Here is an 18194-nt window from a genome sequence, read left to right on the forward strand (position 1 = left end):
AGAGGTTGCATAAAAAATCAGCAAAAGAAAGAAAATAAAATGTCAGAAAAAGTATTATTATTAATAACAATAATAGTAATACCCCATGGAAGTGGGATAAACAGTGCCCCTGAAAACAGACCAGGGTAAAACTTAAAACCTAAAGTCCAGAATTCAGCACTGAATTTTGTATGGACCAAAAGAAAAGGAAAGGAGAAATGAGGATCATAAATTTCCTTCCAGGGGCATCAAGGAGGTTACTTGGCAGATCTTGGACATTGAGGAGAAGAAAAGTGTTTCTTCGGTTGTCCTCTGACTAGGGTCCAGATGCGATTCGGTGTAGATGGAAGAGGACTAGCTGGTGGAGGTGCAGCTTGTAGATCATCATCAGACAGTGGAGGGAGGCTAAGATTTTTCATGAAGGCATCTTCTTCCTGAAGATCTCGTAGGCTATGCTGGACGCCATCCATAGACACTATGAGGCAGAAGGGAAAGCCCCAATAGTATGGGACCCTATGCTGCTGCAGATGTGTTGTTATTGGGCGTAGCTTCCTCCATTTTGCCAGGGTGATGGGGGACAAGTCACTAAAAATTTGTAGCTTGGCCCCTTTATAGGTGATATTTGATTTATTTTGTGTGGCCATGTTCAGGGCTTCCTTACTATCAAAAAAATGATACCTGACGATGACAACTCTGGGCCTAGCTCCAGCAGGAGGTTTCGGGCCCAGGAAGCAGTGTGCCCTGTCCGGATGCCAATCCACATCCACCAACGTGGGGGCTAAAGTATTAAAGAGACCCAGGAGGTATGGGCGCAGAGAGGAGTCTCCTACTGTCTCAGGGATGGCGTCTCTCTCTGTTTTCCAGGTCCTCCTGTTGCAGTTGTAACTGGGTAACAGAATGTCTAAGCTTGTAATTTTCTTCCTCCAAGGCCTGAACATAGTTCACCATTTCATCAAATTTTTGTTCCAGGGCATCTGCATGCTCCCCAATATGATTAATTTCCTCCCTTAGTTCTGTAGAGATTTTGCTCACCTCTGTCACAATGTTTCTGGTGATTTGTTGGAGGAGAAGCTGTAGCTTGGCATCTAATTTCTCATCCAGTATATCTGGGGTTAAAACCCCTTGAGCAGAGAAAGGGACAGGGCCGGTATATGTCCTGTGATGACAGGGGGGTTGCCTGCCTCTTCCATCCCCAGAAGTGGATCCATTGCGGCAAAGGGATCAGCAGGGGAACTTGAGGCTGAGGATTGTGGCCTAGTGATATAGCGGTCCATGCCCGGGCCCGCTCGTGGTCCGAATAGCGGCTTATAGTTGTGCTGTCCAACTTTGCCCATGGGGTGCCCATGGATTAGCGTGATCGATCGAGCTTACCCCCGGGTCTGATGGTAGCTTTCGTTGCAGTGTGGAGGTCTCGGAGAGCGGACGGTTCCTGGAGCTCTCTCAGATCACGTCCGCCATACCAGGAAACCGTGCATGCACTCCCAGCAGATGACATTTATGTACCCAGGCAGTTTTACTATGAGAAACTTTGTTTTCTGTCAGACCAGACTGAAGTCAGGGAATCCCTCTCAACCTTTCCTTCCACTCTTCCTTCTAACCTATCTTCCACACCAGCTGAGGCTTGAGCCAGGTATAGCATTATTGTACAAATTTCTTGGCAAAACATAAATGATGTTTACTAGATGTTATTATTGATCACTAATTGCTGATTTAATAAAGGCGTTTACATATTAATAGACAGTAGTGGGCAAAAATAATTGGGACAAGAATGAAAAATGCTGGGCTCACAATGATAGTCTTTTCTATTTATTAACATTCAATTTGCAACAGTCATGAGATGAAAATTGTGTGTGATTGATGAAGAAAAAAACTAAAACTGTGTCCCTGTTTCATACACAGGAAAACCTCAGCCAGGAGGAGGCTGTGGAATGTGGCACACAGGAGGAGGCTGTGGAATGTGGCAGCCAGGAGGAGGCAGGGGTAAGTGGCAGCCAGGAGGTTCCCGGGCCCAGTAGGAGCCTCACACAATCACAGGTTCCTCCCCTCCGCCTTCCAAACAAAAGACTCAGGAAGGGGAGTAACGTGGAGGAGTCAGCGCTCAGGCTGATTCAGGAGGCTTCTGCGTCCCTCAGAGCCACCCCCACTTGTGAAGAGGCCTTTGCCTCCATAGTTGCCACAAAACTGCAGGACATGCGGGAGGGGCAACGCCTCATGTGTGAGGAAATCATTTATAAAACATTAAATAAGGGGTTGAGGGGTGAAATCACACCCAATACCCACCTGTATGAGTTGCATCATCCTTCTCCTCCTCCTGCCACACCTCCAACACCACAGCCACAGCCTGGAAGGAAGAGTGGAAGGAAGACAAGAAAGTGATGGCCTGGGTTTAGTCTGGTCTGACAAAAGATGCAGGCTCTTATATGACCACAGCCTGGGGACATATATGTCATCTGCTGCTGTTCATGATCTCTTGGACTTCTAGACCAGATTGTACTCCCTTAGATAAGGACTCCTCAGGCCACCAATTTTGCCTGAAAATAGTTGCCCTGGGGATGTAAATAGTTGCTTGAAAGATGTGTGCCCTGGGGGCCAAAGGCTTCACCAATTTCTGCTGTTTCTCCAGCATTGCCTGCCTCTTTATTTGGTTAGGACCCCTTAATAAAGTTTTTTTTTTTTTTTTTTAAGTAATACTTGCCTATGTGTGTTTTCCTTCAAAAAGGACAGTTTGTTTGTGAGGAGGCAGGTACATTTCCAAATGTGAAATTAACAAGGGACAGCAACACTAGGGAAGAGCCGAACACCCCCCTGTTCGGTTCGCACCAGAACTTGCGAACAGGCAAAAAATTTGTTCGAACACCATTAAAGTCTATGGGGCACGAACATGAATAATCAAAAGGGCTAATTTTAAAGGCTTATATGCAAGTTATTGTCATAAAAAGTGTTTGGGGATCTGGGTCCTGCCCCAGGGGACATGGATCAATGCAAAAAAAGTTTTAAAAACGTCCGTTTTTTCGGGAGCAGTGATTTTAATAATGCTTAAAGTGAAACAATAAAAGTGTAATATCCCTTTAAATTTCGTACCTGGTGGGTGTCTATAGTATGCCTGTAAAGGGGCGCATGTTTCCCATGTTTAGAACAGTCTGACAGCAAAATGACATTTGAAAGGAAAAAAAGTCATTTAAAACTACTCGCGGCTATTAATAATTTCCAGTCCGACAATACACATAATAGTTCATTGATAAAAACGGCATGGGAATTCCCCACAAGAGAACCCCGAACCAAAGTTTAAAAAAAAAATGACGTGGGGGTCCCCCTAAATTCCATACCAGGCCCTTGAGGTCTGGTATGGATATTAAGGGGAACCCCGGCCAAAATTGAAAAAAAAATGGCATGGGGTCCCCCTCAAAATCTATACCAGACCCTTCAGGTCTGGTATGGGTTTTAAGGGGAACCCGCGCCAAAATAAAAAAAAACAAACAGCGTGGGGTCCCCCCAAAAATCCATACCAGAACCTTATCCGAGAACGCAACCTGGCAAGCTGTAGGAAAAGAGGGGGGAACGAGAGAGCGCCCCCCCTGAACCGTACCAGGCCACATGCCCTCAACATTGGGAGGGTGCTTTGGGGTAGCCCCCCAAAACACCTTGTCCCCATGTTGATGGGGACAAGGGCCTCATCCCCACAACCCTTGCCCGGTGGTTGTGGGGGTCTGCAGGTGGGGGCTTATCAGAATCTGGAAGCCCCCTTTAACAAGGGGACCCCCAGATCCCGGCCCTCCCCCCTGTGTGAAATGGTAAGGGGGTACAAAAGTACCCCTACCATTTCACAAAAAAACTGTCAAAAATGTTAAAAATGACAAGAGACAGTTTTTGACAATTCCTTTATTTAAATGCTTCTTCTTTCTTCTATCTTCTATCTTCTATCTTCCTTCAGTTTCTTCCTCCATCTTCTTCTTCTTTGGGTTCTTCTGGTTCTTCTGGTTCTTCCTCCGGTGTTCTCATCCGGTATCTTCCTCTGCGGCGTCTTCTTATCTTCTTCTCCTCGGGCCTCTCCGCATCCACGATGGCATGGAGGGAGGCTCCCGTTGTGTGACGCTTCTCCTCTTCTGACGGCTCTTAAATAATGGGGGGCGGAGCCACGCGGTGACCCCGCCCCCCTCTGACGCACGGGGACTTGACGGGAACTTCTCTGTGGCATTCCCCGTGATGTCAGAAGGGGGCGGGGTTACGTAACATCAGAAGATCACACAGCGGGAGCCTCCCTCCATACCATCATGGATGCGGAGCGGCCCGAGGAGAAGAAGATAAGAAGACGCCGTGGGGGAAGATGCCGGACGAGAACACCGGAGGAAGAACCAGAAGAACCAGAAGAACCAGAAGAAGAAGAAGATGGAGGAAGAAACCGAAGGAAGATAGAAGATAGAAGAAAGAAGATAGACGATAGAAGAAAGAAGAGGCATTTAAATAAAGGAATTGTCAAAAACTGTCTCTTGTCATTTTTAACATATATGACAGTTTTTTTGTGAAATGGTAGGGGTATCCCTTACCATTTCACACAGGGGGAGGGCCGGGATCTGGGGGTCCCCTTGTTAAAGGGGGCTTCCAGATTCCGATAAGCCCCTGCCCGCAGACCCCCATGAGGGGGTTGTGGGGATGGGGCCCTTGTCCCTATCAACATGGGGACAAGGTGTTTTGGGGGGCTACCCCAAAGCACCCTCCCAATGTTGAGGGCATGTGGCCTGGTACGGTTCAGGAGGGGGGGCTCTCTTGTCCCCCCTCTTTTCCTGTGGCCTGCCAGGTTGCGTGCTCGGATAACAGTCTGGTATGGATTTTTGGGGGGACCCCACGACATGTTTTTTTTAATTTTGGTGCGGGGTTCCCCTTAAAATCCATACCAGACCTAAAGGGCCTGGTATGGATTTTAGGGAGACCCCCGCACGTCATTTTTTTTTTGGTTCGGGGTTCCCCTGTGGGGAATTCCCATGCCGTTTTTATCAATGAACTGTTATGTGTATTGTCGGACCGGCAATTCATTAATAGCCGCGAGTAGTTTTAAATGACTTTTTTTCCTTTGAAATGTCATTTTGCTGTCAGACTGTTCTAAACACGGGAAACATGCGCCCCTTTACAGGCATACTATAGACACCCCCAGGTACAAAATTTAAAGGAATATTACACTTTTATTGTTCCACTTTAAGCATTATTAAAATCACTGCTCCCGAAAAAACGGCCCTTTTTAAAACTTTTTTTGCATTGAGCCATGTCCCCTGGGGCAGGACCCAGGTCCCCAAACACTTTTTATGACAATACCATGAATATAAGCCTTTAAAATTAGCACTTTTGATTCTCCCATAGACTTTTAAATGGTGTTCCGTGGCAATCGAATTTGCCGCGAACACCCCAAATTGTTCGCTGTTCGGCGAACAGCCGATGTTCGAGTCGAACATGAGTTCGACTCGAATTCGAAGCTCATCCCTAACACACACCAACCAACCTCCTTGAGATTAAAAAAGACAAGATAATAATGGTGTTGTGGTAACTTGACACACAAAACACACCCAAAACTATTCTGGAGATCACCAAAAAAAAATAAATAAATAAATAAACAGATTGTTTTTTTAAAAAATACAACAAATAGTACCAAAAAAAAAAATATTTTTTTTCGGTAGATGTGACAAATATATATATTATATTCATGAAATCCCGAGAAATAATAAAGAAATCAGTTTGTGAGAACTCTGTGTGAATATGAGCAACAAAACAACTTCATTCTTCTAGCATTATAAAGAAGAAGAGAGTGCTCTGCATTAAACAATTTAAAATGGATTTTGTTGTCAGAAAATGTTATAGCCTGCTCTCAAACTTTGTGTGTCAGAAATTCCGATGGAAAAAGTCCGATGGAGCCCACACATGGTCAAAATTTCCGACAACAAGCTCCGATCGCACATATTCTGTCGAAAAGTCTGACCGTGTGTACAAGGCATATCAATTGTACTCGCAGTATCCCTGCCAGGACTTTAAGAATCCTTGCCAGGACTTTTTACAATTATGCAAGCAGCATTCTTGTTAGGACTTCCAAAACTCTTATGCCCCGTACACATGGTAGGACTTTCTGACGTAAAATGTGCAATCGGAGCTTGTTGTCGGAAATTTCGACCATGTGTAGGCTCCATCGGACAGTTACCATCGGAATTTCAATTGCACTAAATTTGAGATCTGGATCTCAAATTTTCCGAGAACAAAATCCGTTTGCACAATTTCCAATTGTGTGTACACAATTCTGACGTACAAGGTGCCATGCATGCTCAGAATAAATTACGAGACGGAAGCGCTCGGTCTGGTAAATCTATCATTCGTTAGGGATGGGCTTTATGTTCAGGTTGAACATGAGTTCAACTCGAACATTGGCTGTTCACCTGATTTTAATAATGCTTAAAGTGAAACAATAAAAGTGTAATATTCCTTTAAATTTCGTACCTGGGGGTGTCTATAGTATGCCTGTAAAGTAGCGCATGTTTCCGGTGTTTAGAACAGTCTGACAGCAAAATGACATTTCTAAAGGAAAAAAAAGTAATTTAAAACTACTCGCGGCTATAATGAATTGTTGGTCCGGCAATACACATAAAAGTTCATTGATAAAAACAGCATGGGATTCCCCCACAGGGGAACCCCGAACCAAAATTTACAAAATAAATGTGTGGGGGTCCCGCCAAATTCCATACCAGGCCCTTCAGGTCTGGTACAGATATTAAGGGGAATCCCATGCCAAAATAAAAAAAAATGGCATGGGGGTCCCCCTCAAAATCAATAACAGACCCTTCAGGTCTGGTATGGTTTTTAAGGGGAATCCTGCACCAAAATAAAAAAAAAATGGCGTGGGGTCCCCCTAAAAATCCATACCAGATCCTTATCCAAGCACGCAACCTGGCAAGCCACAGGAAAAGAGGGTGGAATGAGAGAGCGCCCCCCTCCTGAACCGTACCAGGTCACATGCCCTCACCATTGGGAGGGTGCTTTGGGATAGTCCCCCAAAGCACCTTATCTGCATGTTGATGGGGAGAAGGGCCTCATCTCCACAACCCTTGCCCAGTGGTTGTGGAGGTCTGCCGGCGGGGGGCTTATTGGAATCTGGAAGCCCCCTTTAACAAGGGGACCCCAAGATCCCGGCTCCCCTGTGTGAATTGGTAATGGGGTACAAATGTACCCCTACCATTTCACAAAAAAGTGTCAAAAATGTTAAAAAAAGACAATAGATGGTTTTTGACAATTCCTTTAATAATGTCTTCTTTCCCCGCTTCTTCTTCCATCTTCTTCTGGTCTTCCTTCGGTGTTCTTCTTCTTCCTCCATCTTGTTCTTCCTCCGCTTCTTCCTCTATCTTCCTCTGCTTCTTCCTCCAGTCTTCTCGTCTGGCATCTTCCTCCGGTCTTCTTCTTCTCTGCTTTGTCCTCCTGACGTCACCCGTTTATGTAATTGGGTGACCCTCGCCCCCTCTGACAACATAGGGAAAGCCATAGGGAAGTCCCAGTGCATCAGAAGAGGCGGGGTCACTGGGTGGCCCCGCCCTCCATTATATAAGAGCTGTAACCTGAACAGAAGTGTCACACAATGGGAGACTCCCATTGAGGCGGATCGTCCGGAGGAAGATGCCGGAGGAAGATGCCGGATGAGAAGACTGGAGGTAGAAGTGGAGGAAAATAGAGGAAGAAGTGGAGGAAGAACAAGATGGAGGGGAAAGAAGAACACCGAAGGAAGACCAGAAGAAGATGGATGAAGAAGCAGGGAAAGAAGAAGACATTAATAAAGAAATTGTCAAAAACCGTCTATTGTCTTTTTTTAACATTTTTGACACTTTTTTGTGAAATGGTAGGGGTACATTTGTACCCCATTACCAATTTACACAGGGGGGCCGGGATCTGGGGGTCCCCTTGTTAAAGGGGGCTTCCAGATTCTGATAAGCCCCCCACCTTCAGACCCTCACAACCACCAGGCAAGGGTTGTGGGGATGAGGCCCTTCTCCCCATCAACATGGGGACAAGGTACTTTGGGGGGTTTACCCCAAAGCATCCTCCCAATGTTGAGGGCATGTGGCCTGGTATGGTTCAGGAGGGGGGCACCCTGTCTCATCCTCCACTTTTTTCCTGCAGCCTGCCAGGTTGCATGCTCGGATAAGGGTCTGGTATGGATTTTTGGGGGGACCCCACAACATTTTTTTAAAATTTTGGTGCAGGGTTCCCCTTAAAATCCATACCAGTCCTGAAGGGCCTGGTATGGAATTTAGGGGGACCCCCATGCATTTTTTTTAAATTTGGTTTGGGGTTCCCCTGTAGGGGAATCCCATGCCGTTTTTATCAATGAACTTTTATGTGTATTGCAGGACCGACAATTTATTATAGCGGCGAGTAGTTTTAAATGACTTTTTTTCCTTTAGAAATGTAATTTTACTGTCAGACAGTTCTAAACACAGGAAACATGTGTAACTTTACAGGCATACTATAGACACCCACTAGGTGTGAAATTTAAAGGAATATTACACTTTTATTGTTTCACTTTAAGCATTACTAAAATCACTACTCCCAAAAAAACGGCCATTTTTAAAACTTTTTTTTTGCATTGAACAATGACCCCTGGGGCAGAACCCAGGTCCCCAAACACTTTTTATGACAATAACTTGCATATAAGCCTTTAAAATTAGCACTTTTGATTTCTCCCATAGACTTTTAAAGGGTGTTCCTGCGGCTTTTCGAATTTGCCACTCCAAACACCCCAAATTGTTCGCTGTTCAGCGAACTGGCGAACTGGCGAACAGCCGATGTTCGAGTCAAACATGAGTTCGACACGAACTCAAAGCTCATCCCTAACCACAGCCTGGGTACATAAATGTCATCTGCTGCAGCTCCTGATCTCTGATATCCCTGATATCTGGGAATCCTGGACCTTCTTGTGCTCCCTAAGATATGTGCTCCTCAGGCCACCAGTTTTTGTTTTTAAATAGGGGATGTTTGGCGTGGGGATGTGTGGCTTCACCAACTCCAGCAGTTTCTCCATCGCTGCCTGCCTCTTCATTTTTTTATTATATTGTGGATGTTTCACCTGCCACAGACAGGGCAGCTTCCTGTACTTGTCTATGAAGATTGGGAGAACGCTGTGGTCTTTGAACCCATCCATTTTCTCTGCAAGACACAACATAAGACAAACCCTAATGTCAGGCTAAACTCTCCTAATCTTAACCCAATATAGGCCTCAATCTATAAGTAGTATAGGGCTAGTGATATACCAAGTTAAAATTGTACCTTCGTTAGAACGATCGTCCCTTCCGTTACTTTGACCTCCACTCACAGATTGTACGTACAATGCACGCGATGATGATGATGATGGTCAGACCTCAAATTGAGGGAGCACGATCAGTACAAAAGAATCAAGAGAGTGCTTCTAAAAGGTAAGTAGTTGTCCTGTGTTCCTATTATTATTATTACATTATTACTTGCATGCTGCTCCATGTGCTTTTCTTTACTGTTGTACAGTTTAAAATGGCAACTTTCATGGTCATGGGCACATAAATCAGTCGTAGGAAACATTGCTCGATCACCCACTAAAATACAATGTTTTGGGCACATGCAGGTTAACTACATTTGTTCAGGCCTATTTGTATTAAAAGAAGTTTGTTGTCTAGATGAGTTTTTAACTAGAATGATTGATTCAGTGTAAAGGAGAGGTCACTCAGCAGCTGTTTACACATCTGGATGCAGGAGCACTAGTATGGGACACCAGAACAAACTTTTTAGGGTGTCCCACACAAGTCCAGTGGATACTTGGGGTGTCTCCATGTGTGAAACGTGTCCAAAAAGGGAAGTGTTCCAGCATTGGAAAGGAAATAAAAATGTCTTCAGCTTGGAACTTTGCCAAAACAGACGATTGTATGTCAATTCCAAGCAATGTTTCATATTACTATTTCTGCCATCCAATATCTGTGTGCTAAGTATACCTATTTTTTATTCACATGGGAAGAAAAGACTTGGGACATCAAAGGACACCAGGGACCCTCCACCTCCGAAAGAAGGGGAAGTCACCAAAACTCAAGCAGAGGAGGAGGAGGGAGACATTTTGGAAGTGGGTGAAATTGTCACCATAACAGGTGAGTGTCTGAGACCACAGCTTCAGGTAATAGATGGATACCTGCATATTTATAATACATGGTGTGTTTTTTTTTTAGGTGATGTGGATGTTGTGGAAGAAGAATGTCATTTGACAAGTGAAAGTGCCAAGATCCTCATCGGGGAGATAATGGGGTGCAATCGGGATTTAGAAAATCTTAAGCAAAACATCAATGAAGTTCAACAAAAAAATGAAGAGCATCATTGATGTTTTAGGGAGAATCTAAACCACACAAAAAAATTACACTTTTTATTGTGTATTTTTGCTTGTAAAAAAAGTTTTAAAGTTTTTTAAAGCCCAAATTTTGAAGATGTCATCATGGGAGATCAATGTACGCGTTTTGTGGGTGCAACCCCTTCCTCCCAACTAAAGTAGCTGAGAGGAAGGGGTTGCACCCCCAAAACACGTCCATTGATCCCCCATAATGGGAGCTAGCACATGTTGACATGAGGCATGGGATCAGGAGGGAAATCCTCACTTTGACTCTGAATTTGTGTGTATCTTCAAAATTTGGCTTTTACAGGGGTGACATCACCCCATTTAATGAAGGCAAGATCAACAAGGTTTTGACATACTAATGTCTGATATTGCCTTCACTTTATCAAAGTTGAACTTTGTAAGTTCCTAAGATGTGTATGTTATGCTTTGAAACATGCCTGTTTAACCAAAAAAGGCTATTTCTAATTAATGTGACAAAAAATAATGTTATACAACAAAAATGTTGGTTTGTTCAAATATCCTTTTATAAACAAACGTGAATGTGCTTTTAGACTCAACAATCTGTGGCTTCTTATTTCAATGCTCAAAAGCATTTTTTGGAGTAAGTTGATGTTTACAGTGACAGTGGGGGTTATTTACTAAAGGCAAATCCACTTTGCACTACAAGTGCACTTTCAGTGCAGTTTCAAGTGCACTTGTAGTGCAAAGTGGATTATCCTTTAGTAACTAGCACCCACAGTGCTTTATAATTTCCAACAATCACGCCATTTTCGTGACTCCCAAAAATTACTTCATGGTGCTTACACTTATGAATATTTGTAGCATTAATGCATTACATACATTAACAACAAAAACAAGGTGTGTGTGTAGCAGACCCACAACATAATAGTTAGCTGAAGAAGAGATTGTCACCTCATGTATCAAAGAAATTACATTTGCACTGAAAATTTGAAGAAAATGGCCAAAAAAAAGCCCATTGGAGAACCTATGAGACAGCTAAAAGAAACAAGCAGTAAATCAAATAATCAATAAACAAAATAAGTGCAGCGCAAAAATAAAATTCATGAATGAAAGGGATAATAAATAGTCCAATCATAAATTGGTAATCAAAAAGTTCATTATTGATAAGGAAATTACCCTCTTCTGGGGACACTCGTATAAGGCACTTATCCAGGCGATGTAATGTGAAATAAGATTGTGCTTACCAGATCCAATTGACCCCTTGGTTATAGGGGGTCTAAAATGGCATGAATGGACCCGTGGCAAACTGCTGGGCTAGCTGTCATGTGCAGGTCAAGTAAATTCTTTGAAAAATGGAAATCCCCTTAGGTATAAGGTGTAATGCTGGTATACTGCAGAGATGGCTATCATGTGCTGTATGCTCTCTCTCAGTCCACAGCGATATCCATGGGAGAAAGGGATCCGTTTTGAAAAGGCAGAGCAGAGAAGCAACTTTCCCCAGAAAAAATAAATAAAATAAAAACATCTAAGAGCGATCCATAAATGAAACAAGTGTCCAAATTTATTCAACTAATAAAAGGTGATGAAGGAGAAGACGCTAATTGAGCGCCAATGCATATAAAAATCTAAGTGGCAGTGTTGTGTAGTGAGACAGGCTGTTCACGTCTGAACAGCTGTCAGAAAGAGAAGGCTGCGGGTGATGGCGGTCAAACAATTCCGCCCCCGTACTCGGCGTTACGTCAGAAAGACTTTGCCAGCGAGGGTGGAGTGCACCTGTCACCCGTAGAGCCTTAATATACCCGCTATCATTCAACAGTGGGAGTGTCAAGAGCATCGGGAACGGAAGTCCCCGCTGGGAAATCCTCTCCTGAGCTCAATGGGGACATCTTCCCAAAACATTAAAAAACAATAAAGAATTAAATAAAAACCTGGTAACTGACTCCGCACAACAAGTGAAGTAAAAGGCAACAATGCCAGAACTTAATCATGCTATCCAAAGGGATATCAAGAGTTACCATGTAACTATAAGTATATATGTTAAAAATGTACTAAAAAATATGTAAATAAATACTTTAAACATTAATATGACCCATTAAGCACCCGCAGCATTCTCTAGCTAGAAGTAAATCAAATGAAATGAAATATTATTTCAGATTCTAAAAAATATTTATTGAAAAAATGTCTCAGACATTTGCTGGCATATCAATGGCCCCCCACCCGCAAAGTATTCCAGATATTGTTGTCTCACCTTGCGGGCGCTTTGGGGGGGCAAGCCAGGACAGCCAGCTTCAAGTGCCGTCAGGGTTGAAGTATCAGGAAAGCTGGCCTCAGTCCCAACTGAGGCCAAATAGTTTGTTGCATTTTTTCGAAGAAAATTGTGCAGAATGCAGCAGGCAAGCACAATATGGCTCAGTTTATATTCCGCCATGTGGATTGGTGTCAGAAATAGGTGGAACCGGCTGGCCCTTATCCCAAAAGTGTTCTCCACCACTCTGCTGGCTCTGGCCAGCCAGTGATTAAAAACTGTGGTGAGGGTCCTCATGGGAATTGGCCTCATCAGATGTTCACCCAGCCCAAATGCTTCATCAGCAACAAAGACAAATGGCAGTCCTCCCATGTTCTCTTCCAGAGGTGGCAATCCCAAGCCACCACTCTGGAGATGCTTGAAGAACTCCGCCTGGGCGATGACTCCACCATTCGACATCCGGCCATTCTTCCCTACGTCCACATAGAGGAACTCATATGTCGCCGACACCACCGCCAACATCACAATACTATTAACCACTTGACCACTGGACACTTAAACCCCCTTCCTAACCAGACCAATTTTCAGCTTTCTGTGCTCTCACACTTTGAATGACAATTACTCAGTCATGCAACACTGTACCCATATGAAATTTTTGTCCTTTTTTTCACACAAATAGAGCTTTCTTTTGGTGGTATTTAATCACCACTGGGTCTTTTATTTTTTGTGCTATAATTAAAAAAAGACTGAAAATTCGATTAAAAAAAAAAAAAAATTCTTTATTTCTGTTAAAATTGATTGCCGTGTATTGGCGAGTATTGGTAGAGTATTGGCGAGTATTGGCGAGTATTGGCGAGTATTGGCAGAGTATTGGCAGAGTATTGGTGAGTATTGGCAGAGTTTTTTGTAGTGCTGCAGAGTATTGGCAGAGTATTGCACAATGTTGCAGAGTATTGCACCGCGTTGCAAAGTATTGCACCATGTTGCAGAGTATTGCAGAGTATTGCACAGTGTTGCAGAGTATTGCACAGTGTTGCAGAGTATTGCACAGTGTTGCACAGTGTTGCAGAGTATTGCACAATGTTGCAGAGTATTTGCACCATGTTGCAGAGTATTGACAGAGTATTGCACAGTGTTGCAGAGTATTGCACCATGTTGCAGAGTATTGCAGTGTATTGCACAGTGTTGCAGAGTATTGCAGTGTATTGACATTGAGCAGCGCTGTGGGCACTAAACATCCAGCCCACAGTGCTGCTGCCATCTCTCCCCCTCTCCCCTCGCACTGTACTGATCGGTACACAGAGGGGAGGGAGGAACCGGTGTCATAACGTGACGCCGGTTTGTTTACATGTGATCGCTCCTTCATTTGACGGAACGATCACGTGGTAAACGACCGCGATCAGCGGCTATTTACCATGATCCATGGTAAATAGGACCCGGCGGTCACGGATGTTCCCGGGTGCACGTCCCAGGGGGCGCGCGGGAGCAACATTCTGGAATGACATCCCACGGACATCAACCCAGAATAAGCCGACCGCGCTGTTGCCATCTTTCAGCAGTGGCCCGATTGGCAAGTAGTTAAACCCCTCATAGTTATAATAGTATGACCCTGAGTTGGGGGGTGGAACTATGTGAACGTGTTTTCCAACAATTGCCCCTCCACGGTTGGGAAAGTCCCAATAATCAGCAAAGTGGGATGCCACAGTCTGCCATTCCTGTGGCGTTGAAGGAAACTGTGGAGTCAAACAAGAAAAAAAAAATAGTAATTTTGCACACAAACATTGCAAGCAGATTAGACACAAACATTCTTGGCCAAAATCAGTATAACATTTATTTGAAGGAGTATTTAAAGACAAAAGTATAAGGTCCACTTATCAGATTCCTCACCCCCTCTGATGGCCCATTGTAAAAATTTCAGGGCGGGAGATGTTTTGGACAGGTAACCCTCTCTACTTCATTGACAGCTGAATGCATAAATAATGTGTGTTACTTTGTCCAGCCCCTCCTTACTTACACTATTGGCAGCCCACCGGACAGGTAAGAAGTGTCATAATACAAAAATAAAAATACACACTGTACAAATGGAAGCACATTTTTACATTTTGCAATTACCTATAAAGATAATAGGGGAACAAAACTTTAAAAGTACCATTTGAAAGTATTCAGGAAGGCCCTTTCACTACATGCTTTGGTGAATTCATCTATAAATATGAACACAAAAGAGGTAGGTATAGTGTGTATGGGTTTGGCAAAGTCAGCAGATAGAGGATTGGTATCGGTTGACTTAGCGGTTGGGGGGAAGGGAGGGTTACAAATTATTTTGGGACCCCCCAAAAAAGCTTCTGGCACTCTGTATGAATTTAAGCACACAAATAACATGTGGACACATTTTAGGGGGTGTTTAGGGTAAAGCACTACAATGGAGATGCCAAAATACATTGTTAAGTGACTAGGCTAGGTGTGTATGGGCCCAGGATAGCATGCTGAGGAGGTTAGTGAAGGTTAGTGAAGGTAAATATGCATTAAGGACAAAAAAGGAAGTTTAAAAAATGCAAGCATGCATGAGGACAAAGGGGACATTCACAGCATATTACAATCATGGTAATTAGGGAAAGATGAAAGAAATACAATACATTAGAAAACATTAAATACATAGAATGTGATGTTAAAGGAGAAAACTTACCCTAATATAGTCCTTCAGCAGGACCTGAATGATGGCAGAACAGGTCTCTGGAATAATTATCCCCAGAGCCTGGGGGGAGATGAATTTGATGTCCTGCAGGCTTCTCCCCATTGCCAAGTACCACAACGTGGCGACTAGCCCCTGCTCAGGAGTGTCCTGCTTTGTTATATAAGGGGACAGCAAAGCCAACAAATGGTGAAAAATGGGGTCCGACATTGGGAGATAATTCCTGAAATCATCAGGATTATTCTCACGGATCTCCCGCAACAAAGGCATATGAGTGAATTGGTCACACTGGAGTAACCAATTCTTGGTCCATGAGCTCCTCCTCCCCGCCCTGTTCATGGACTGGGCTTGGGTCAAAGTAAGTAAGAACCCCACCACCAAGCCCCTGCATAGCAGAAACTCTACGATGAGTATGTAACCACAACATGGCTTCAAAATGGTTGACTGGTCAGAACAAATGAATAAAACGCACTGAAAAACAGCAAGGCCTGAGAAGAGCAAGCTGAAAATCACATACGAGCGGACAAGAACGCATTGAAAAAACAGATACGAACTGAATACATGCAATGAAAACCAGATACAAACCCACAAGCACAAACTGAAGAGCAGTAACAGACTGAAAAGCACAAGTCTGAAAAGCGCAAATCGTCTCTCCCCAAACTTCTACTAACACAAGATTAGCAGAAGGAGCCCAAAGGGTGGCGCACTTGGTATTGAACTTCCCTTTTCTAGTCCCATCGTACGTGTTGTACATCACCGCGTTCTTGATGTTCGGAAATCCTGACAACTTTGTGCGATGCAAGAGAAGTTTGAGCCAACATCCACTGGAAAAAATCCATGTATTTTGTTGTGGGAATGTCCGATCAATGTCCAATCGTGTGTACGGGGCATTACTCTCAAAATCCCTGCTAGAGCTTTCAAGAGTTCCCTGAAATGACAATGGTTGCGCCATCTGAGCAAAAGGGTATTTCAGTTCCAGTCCTGGAAGTGGTTGCAGTGTTCATGCCAGCTATCCTTCTTATATGTAAAAGAGCTAAATTATGCTACTGATTTGCTGTTTTGTTGCTGATCTAGTACCAGCCTGTATAGAGCCCAAGGGTCTTTAGGGCTTCTGACCCACTCCCACTATTTGGATCTCAGTTTAAGGCCAGCTGGTGCTTAGACTCTGTGCCTTGAGTGAGCTTGTGTTAGCTTCCAGGGGGGGTTACTGTAATAGAAAGAAAAAGACAGCAACTGGCTACTGGAGATCATTCCTAGCTCCTTTCACTTTTGCCATGAGAAATAGCTGATATTCTTAGCCCCATGTTCCACTTCTTCTGTTCCTGAGGGTATTACCTGTTTCTGGTTGAGTTTCTGTGTACCTGAAAGAATGACCAGCTCCTGAGAGCCCAAATGTACATGTGTGTCCCTAGTTCCTGACTTCCTGAGCCATCATAGAACTGTGCAACCCAATTTTCCCACAGGCTATTGTTTAAGTGTCCTAATGTGTACCTCAGTGGTTCCCATCATTCTAGTATCCATGTGTCTCTCTTGTGCACTTGAGTTCGCAACCAGCCAGTGGCTTACCAAGTGGGGGACATACCAAGTGCCTAAACCCACCCCTCCCCTGAAGTGGTGACAGCAGGGTGGGCTTAGGCAGCAGTGCGGTGACAGGGCAGGTTAGAGCAGGGAGAGACAAGTCACAGTGGCATTGCGAAGGGGGTGTGGGTCCCACCCGGGTGACACCCACCAGAGGGGTGACACCCCTCGGCAGGGCCCAGGGCAACACCACTGCTCCAATGATCCCCTTCTCTCATGGCCGTGGGCTGTCTGAGTGGCTCTGAGCAGTGTGAAACCACCTCCCCTCCTCTCTTTTTATGTCTACACAGGAGGAGGACCTGCTGTGCATGTCACACACTGATCTCAGGTACATTATGGGTCCATCTGACTGTATTGAAGGGGGGGCATCAGCACTGAATGGGGGGTCTGCACTGAAGACAGGGGGCCTGCACTGAATGGGGGTCTGCACTGAATGGGGGTCTGCACTGAATAGGGGGTCTGCATTGAAGGGGGTTTGCACTGAATGGAGGGTCTGCATTGAAGGGGTTGTCTGCACTGAATGGGGGGTCTGCAATGAATGGGGTCTATACTGTAGGGGGGTCTGTGTAACATGCAGGTGGTCCAGAGCTGTGGGGGCTGTATAATGTAAAGAGGTCCAGAGGTGCAGGGTGCAGTGTAATGTAAAGGTGTCCAGAGATACTGGGTGCTGTGTAAGGTAAAGGGGTCCAGAGGTGCAGGGGGCTGTGTAATGTAAAGGGGTCCAGAGGTGCAGGGTGCTGTGTAATGTAAAGGGGTCCAGAGGTGCAGGGTGCTGTGTAATGTAAAGGGGTCCAGAGGTACAGGGTGCTGTGTAATGTAAAGGGGTCCAGAGGTGCAGGGAGCTGTGTAATGTAAAGGGGTCCAGAGCTGCAGGGTGCTGTGTAATGTAAAGAGGTGCGGGGTGTTGTGTAACGTAAAGGGGTTTAGAGGTGCAGGGTTCTGTGTAATGTAAAGGGGTGCAGAGGTGAAGGGGTGTCTACACTGAATGGGGATCTGCACTGAAGGGGAGAGGTCTGCACTGAATGGGGGTCTGCACTGAAGGGGGATCTGTACTGTAGGGGGTCTGTGTAACATGTAAGGGGTCCAGAGCTGTGGGGAGCTGTATAATGTAAAGGGGTCCAGAGGTGCAGGGTGCTGTGTAATGTAAAGGGGCCCAGAGGTGCAGGGGCTGTGTAATATAAAGGGGTCCAGAGGTGCAGAGTGCTGTGTAATGTACAGGGGCCCAGAGCTGTGGGGGGCTGTATAATGTAAAGTGGTCCAGAAGTGCAGGGGGCTGTGTAATGTAAAGGGGTCCAGAGATGCAGGGTGCTGTGTAATGTAAAGGGTCCAGAGCTGCAGGGTGCTGTGTAATGTAAAGAGGTGCGGGGTGTTGT

Source organism: Aquarana catesbeiana, linkage group LG05 (assembly GCF_042186555.1).
Source record: "Aquarana catesbeiana isolate 2022-GZ linkage group LG05, ASM4218655v1, whole genome shotgun sequence".
In the NCBI taxonomy this organism is placed as follows: domain Eukaryota; kingdom Metazoa; phylum Chordata; class Amphibia; order Anura; family Ranidae; genus Aquarana; species Aquarana catesbeiana.